Here is a 7,500-nt window from a genome sequence, read left to right on the forward strand (position 1 = left end):
ATAAAGACAATAAAAAGAGGACGGGAAAGAGGGAGTGAGAGATAGCGAAAAAGTGGGGAATGGAGGGGAGATAGAGTAAAAAAAAGGGGGAGGGGAAGTAAAGGGAGCGATGATAAAAAAGAAAGGGGGAAGGGAGGGGGAAGGGAGGGGGAAGGGAGGGGGCAAAGCATGGGTTCTCCTCTGACAGTAAAGGGCGGGGGGGGGGGGTGAAGCACATCGATATTACAAATTGCTTCTATTTTTTATCCCTTCTATAACTTTTTTTTCTTTTTTTCCTTCTCCTCTTCCTTACTTCCTTTCCATTTCACCCCCTCCCTTTCTTCCCGCCATTCTTCTTTCTCTCTCTCTCTCTCTCTCTCTCTCTCTCTCTCTCTCTCTCTCTCTCTCTCTCTCTCTCTCTCTCTCTCTCTCTTTCTCTCTCTCTCTCTCTCTCTCTCTCTCTCTCTCCTTCTTTTCTTCCCTTCTCTCCGTTTCTCGCTCTCTTGTCCTTCATTCTATTTCTTTCTTTCTAATTTTCCCACGTCCCATTCTTCCCTCTATCTCCTTCTCTTTCTTCTCTTTCTCCACTCTCTTTGGCTCCCTCCTCTCCCTTTTCTTCCCTGTTTTCCCTCATTCCTCCTTCTCTCTCCTCTTTTCTCTTCCTCCTTTTCTTTCTTCCATTCCTCTCTTTATTCCTTTCTTCTTTATTCTTTCCTCTTTCTTTCTTCTTTATTCCCTTCCTTCCCTCCATTCTTCTTTATTCTTCATTCCCCCTTCCCTCTCCTGTAATCCCTATCCTTTCTTTCTCCCCTTCCCTCTCTTCCTTTCTTCCTATCCTTCTATATTCTTCCTTCTCTTTTATTTCTTCTTTCTCCCTTATTTCTTCCCATCCCTCTCTTCCTTCTTTCTATCCTTCTATATTCTTCCTTCTCTCTTATCTCTTCTTTGTCCCTTATTCCTTCCCTTCCCTCTCTTCCTTCCTTCTCTCCTTGTAGATTCTTTCCTCTCTCTTTTTTCTTCTTTCTTTCCTCTTCCCTTCCTTCGCTCTTCTATCCCATCTACCATCTATCACCAATTTTATTTCATCTATCATCTATCATCAATTCTATTTCATCTATCATTTATCATCAATTTTATTTCATCTATCATCTATCACCAATCCTATTTCATCTATCATTTATCATCAATTTTATTTCATCTTTCATCTATCACCAATCCTATTTCATCTATCATTTATCATCAATTTTATTTCATCTTTCATCTATCACCAATCCTATTTCATCTATCATCTATCATCAATCCTATTTCATCTATCATTTATCATCAATTTTATTTCATCTTTCATCTATCACCAATCCTATTTCATCTATCATTTATCATCAATTTTATTTCATCTATCATCTATCATCAATCCTATTTCATCTATCATTTATCATCAATTTTATTTCATCTATCATCTATCACCAATCCTATTTCATCTATCGTTTATCATCAATTTTATTTCATCTATCATCTATCACCAATCCTATTTCATCTATCATTTATCATCAATTTTATTTCATCTTTCATCGTTTTATTTTGTCTATCATTTTGGGGCGAAGAAAGACGCATACTCGGCTTTACGGAATTACGGCATTAAGGCTGTTTTTTGCTCGACTGTATATTTATTTTGCATTTTCAAATAGCGACACTAATGATAACGATAATAATAATAATAGGGATAATGATGATAATGATGGTGATGATGATGATGATGGTGATGATGATGATGATGATGATAATATGAAAATGATGATGATAATGATGATGATGATGATGATGATGATGGTGATGATGATGATGCTTATGATGGTGATGATGATGAAGATGATGATGGTGGTGATGATGTGATGAAGATGATGATGAAGATGGTGATGATGATGAAGATGATGGTGGTGGTGATGATGGTGATGATAATAATATGAAAATGATGATGATGATGGTGATGATCATGATGATGATGATCATGATGATGATGATGGTGATAATGATAATAATAATAAGGATGATGATAATAGTATCAATTATGATAATAATAGTAATGATAGTAATGTTAAGAATAACGATAATAATGATAATGATAATAACAATAATAGAAGTAATAGTAATGAAAATAATAATAATAATCATGATAATAACGATAATGATAATTATGATAACAATAATAATAACATACCATTTTCCTTCATAACGATCGGATTTTCACAGGACAATGATTTTGGCTTCTTTGTGTTCTTTCTCTCCTTTATTCTCTTCTCTCTTTCTTTCTCCCCTTTCTATTTTCTTGTCTCTCTTTCTCTCCTTTCTTCTCTCCTCTCTTTCTATTCTCCTCTCTCTCTCTTTCTCCTCTTTCTATTTTCGTCTCTTTCTCTCTCCCCTTTCTACTTTCTTGTCTATCTTTCTGTCTTTTCTACTCCCCTCTCTTTCTTTCTCTCCTTTCTACTCTCCTCTCTTTCTGTCTCCCCTTTCTATTCTCCTCTCTTTCTCTCTCTCCTTTCTACTCTTATCTCTTTCTTTCTCTCCTTTCTACTCTTTATCTCTTTCTTTCTCTCCTTTCTATTCTCATCTCTTTCTCTCTCTCTCCTTTCCACTCCCCTCTCTTTCTCTCTTCCCTTCCTGCACTCCTCTCTTTCTCTCTCTCCTTTCGACTCTCCTCTCTCTCTTTCTCTCCTTTATACTCTCCCCTCTTTCTTTCTCCCCCTTCTAATCTCCTCTCTCTCTTTCTCCCCTTTCTACTCTCCTCTCTTTCTCTCTCCACTTTCTACTTTCTTGTCTCTCTTTCTCTCTTTTCTACTCTCCTCTCTTTCTTTCTCCCCTTTCTATTATCCTCTCCGTTTCTCCCCTTTCTACTCTCCTCTCTTTCTTTCCTTTCTCTTCTTTATCTTACTTCTCTTTTTCTCTCCCCTCCACTTGATTTCTCATTCTGTCGCCTCTCCATTTTCCTTCCTGTCTTAGTGTTTCCCAACCTTCGCTCTCCTTTCTCTCTCCCCTTTTTTTAAATTCTGTCTTCTCCCTTTCCTTGATTTACCCCCGCCCCTATCCCACTCTATCTCCTTCCCCCCTTCCATCTTCCTCCCCCTTATCCCTCTCTTTATCTTCTCCCTATCCCTATTCCCTCCTTTCTCTCCCCTACCATCGTCCTCCCTTCCTCCCCCTTATCCCTCTCTTTATCTCCTCCCTCCCCATACCCCACCCTATCTCCCCATCCCTCCTCCCCTACGTTCTCCCTCCCTTTCTCGCCCTCCCCCCCCCTTCGCTCCACTTCCACCCACCCTTCCCCTACCCCTGCGCTCATCTTTCCTTCCCTCCTCCACTATCTTTCACTCCTCCCCCCTTCCCCTCTCCCAGTCCGCCTCTCTTCTTCCCTCCACCTTCCATCCTCAGGTCCCCCCTCCCATACCCCACCCTATCTCCCTATCCCCTCCCCTACATTCTCCCTATCTCCCTTTCTCCTCCTCCCCTACATTCTCCCCACCCCCTCCCATCTCCCATCCTTTATCTCCCCCTCCCCTATATTCTCCCTCCCTTTCTCCCCTCCCCTACGTTCTCCCTCCCTTTCTCCTCCTCCCCTACATTCTCCCTCCCTATCCCCATTTCTCCTCCTCCCCTACATTCTCCCTATCTCCCTTCCTCCTCTTCCCCTACATTCTCCCCATCTCCTCCCATCCCCCATCCTTTATTTCCCCCTTCCCTACATTCTCCCTCCCTATCCCCTTTTCTCCCTCTCCCCTACATTCTCCCTCCCTTACTCCCCCTTCCCTACATTCTCCCTCCCTTACTCCCCCTTCCCTACATTCTCCTTTTCTCCCTTTCTCCCCATCCCCCCTCCTTTATCTCCCCCTCCCCTACATTCTCCTCCTCCCCTACATTCTCCCTCCCTATCTCCCTTTCTCCTCCTCCCCAACACTCTCCCTATCTCCCTTCCTCCTCCCATCCCCCATCCTTTATATTCCCCTCCCCTACATTCTCCCCATCTCCCCACCCCCTCCTTTATCTCCCCTTCCCCTACATTCTCCCCCTCCCCTACATTCTCCCCATCTCCTCCTCCCTCCCCATCTCCCTTCCTCCCCCGGCGTTCGTGCACCTACCGGGCCACGATCTGTCGGCGAGCAACAGCGACTGGGAGGCTAGCAAGGGATGGGGTTCTAAGGCTGAGCCGCGCGCAAGGCCCTCATTGGTGTATGCGAGCCACGCGAGGTCTGCAAATTCCACGAAGGGGGGGGGGGGAATTAAACAAAATGGCGGGCTGGTGTCGTCTCGAGGGGATCATTAGGGGGGGGGGAAAGGGGAGACAGGAAGGGGAGAATGGGAAGGATGGACAAGAAAGGAAGGAAGGAAGGAAGGAAAGAATGATGATGATGGTGATAATGATAATAATGATTATAATGATAGTAATTATAATAATGATGATAATAATAATGAAGATAATGACAATAAAAACGCGGGATTGATAGCTTTGATTTTTTTTTTTTTTGGGGGGGGGGTAAGGGTTATGCCTTCGGTCTAACTAGGGGGAGGGAGAGAGGGCAGGGGAGGGGCAGGGGGAGCTGAAATGAGGGAGCAAGTGTACGAAATGAATTTTGATCCAAGAGAGATTTGGCACAACACATTATGGTCGTATATCTCAGAGACATCTAGGTCATATATTTCTAATCTATCGTATTTAACTATTAAGATATACATATAAATTCTAGGGGGGGGGGGATTTCCAGTCTGAAAAAATCGCATTTCCTTTTCGTAATAAAATAAATGTAGTGAAAGACGACAAAAGATTTTGAAAATAGAAGACAGAGACCGCGGGGCTAGAGATATTAATTTAACCCTCCGATTTACAGATAAAAATGACATCATAGATACCAAAGACTCTTTTCTTCCCCAAAACAAAACTTAAACAGAAAAAAAAAACACAAATAAAAAGGAAAGGACATTCAAAAGCCAGAAATCTGAAAAGTATCTTCTTATTTATTCATTTTCTTTTACATCTTATTGTTTGTTTTTTTGTTTTTTTGTTTTTTACAGTGATGTACACAATGTTTGAGTGCAAGAGCGGCAAATCAGAGAACAGGTATCAACAACGACAAACAAACAAATGACAGACTATTAACTTTTTTTCCTAAGACCAATCTATGTAATGACTCAATTAGGTTTTGAAGGATATTTCATTTACTCCTAAAATCTTAAGTGTCAATTTCTCAAGAAAACAGGAAGTTGTCTAAATCTATGCGTTTGTGTTCGCGAATCAAACTTGAAAACTTGAATGCAAAATATGTATATATGTATAAAAATTTTCTGGATTTTTTTCATAACCACGGTTGTCTTTATTTTTTTTTCTTTCAGCGTTTTTTTGTTTTTCTTTTCTTTAAATATATATATTTATATATACGTTCCGGTTCTTAAACTTTTCAGCTATTAATCCAACACTTAAACTTATGCATAAATACGTCTCGTAGGTATATCCATTGTTTCCACAGTTCATAAATATATTTCAAAAGCGTCAGGTGAAACATTGGCTCTCTCTCTCTTTCTTTTTGTCTTCCCAAACTTCGATAGATTTCTCCTTCTATTTTTTCTTCCTAGTTAAAGTAATCATTAAGGTCAACATTATGCGAGAGTCTTAGCCGTTCCGGGGCAAGAACAGGTTGAACTTTGGGCATTTATCAGCTTTCGACGGCCTTGTTCACCAACGAGTCAGTTCAAGAAGTTTCTGTGCATAATGTCAGCTTCGGTACATCCTGTACTTTTTTCAAATTTTATTTTGCTCCATTTTGTTTTCTCTTTCTTTCGTTCTTTCAATTATTGCTGAAGCAGTCACATCGCCTGCGCCACTAAGCTCAGTAAAATCATTAACGAACCTGAAGGAATACGTGGAAATCTTCTTCTCTTACGGGGAACACAGCACTCTCTTTTTCTATAAAAAAAAGGGGGGGTAAGGTCCTCTTCGTTGAGTAAATTCGACTTGGTTGATGCCCCTTAATGAACGCCTCCCTCCTACCTACCCCTACCCTGTACCCCCTTCCCTGACACCAAAAGCACTTTCGGCGTCCTTAAATACCTTTTTAATTAACGCTTCTGAACTTGGGAGCGGAGAAAAGTCCCAGAGCTGGAAAACGTTACGGGAAGGAATATCAGCAATGTTATCTGGTCATCCAAAAAAGAGAACAAAAGAGAGAGAGAGATAGACAGCAAGGAAGACGAAAACAAAACAAAACGAAAAACAAAAACGCATCGATCGTGCCACCAATAACAAACCCACGCGGCCTCATGCTCAGTAAACGTTCTCTTAAAATTATCCTTTTTACTGATTTACATATTATTTTTTACTTACATTCACGCTGCATTTTCGCGGAAACAAGTATTCTTATTAGCTTTTCTTTCTTTCAAAAGGACGACGATGTTTCCCCAAGAAAGCAGGCGGATCAAGAGAATTTTCGAAGGATGTTTTCACTTCGTTTATTTATTTATTTATTTATTTATTTATCTACTTGTACAAAATTATCACTCTTCCTTTATTTACGTATTTTTGGAGATGAGATGAATAAACAAGCAAATAGATGAAGGTACAATAAAATTTCATATGCTCATTGCAAGTATGAAAAAAATCGTGTTCTTAAATGCATAAACTTGTATATCTGAGTCTTATGACGCTAAGCTTATCGTAGGAAAAACTCAATTTCATGAGTTTTTAATACGATGAACAATAATGAAAAAGAGAGAAATAAAGACTAAATATTTAAATATTTCAATCGTACTAAAATAATGAAATTAAAGTTCAAAGTTGACTGTAAGACCGTCAAGCTATTCAGAGTACGCGTTTTCATGTTTATATATACGATGTATACCGTTTGTTCAGCTGGTAATTATACTCAGGGCCGGAACTAAGGTGTTCCATAACTTGTACACACAAAAAGAGTGAAACTGGTTGAAGTTTAGCATATGCTAGTGTTACTACACGAGCATACTTTTTTCTATAATGTTCGTGACTCCCCCGCCCCGTCTTTAGATCTGGTTCTTCTTATTTTTTTTCAGATTTCAGTTTAAAACGCCACAGGGAGGAGCAGCACCTGTCAATGACAAACCCAGCTATGGAAGAATTCAAGCGTAACCACATAAATAAACTTCACAGACAGTGATGAAAATGGGCGGAAGAAAAAAAGAAAAGATTTGAAATTCCACCAATCTCACGAACGCTGGCAACACTCCTACAATGACGAACAGACGAAATCAACATCAAATTCCTACATTTCATTCTAAAGAAGAACTTAAACTTAACACCGATGGCAGTGAAAGTTTTGTTTCGACTAAAAATGCACATCCAAATGACCTTTCTACCTTCAAACACGTAGAGTTATCTTTGGTGCCCGAATCTCGGAACATTTAGCAACATCGGAAAACATGCGTTGTGTGTTTTTTTCCCATCATCTCCTCCCTAAGCAAGCTGACTTCTATGACACACCAGAGTAACACTAATACCAACAGCAAATA

The sequence above is a fragment of the Penaeus vannamei genome, chromosome 26, assembly GCF_042767895.1.
Source record: "Penaeus vannamei isolate JL-2024 chromosome 26, ASM4276789v1, whole genome shotgun sequence".
NCBI lineage: Eukaryota > Metazoa > Arthropoda > Malacostraca > Decapoda > Penaeidae > Penaeus > Penaeus vannamei.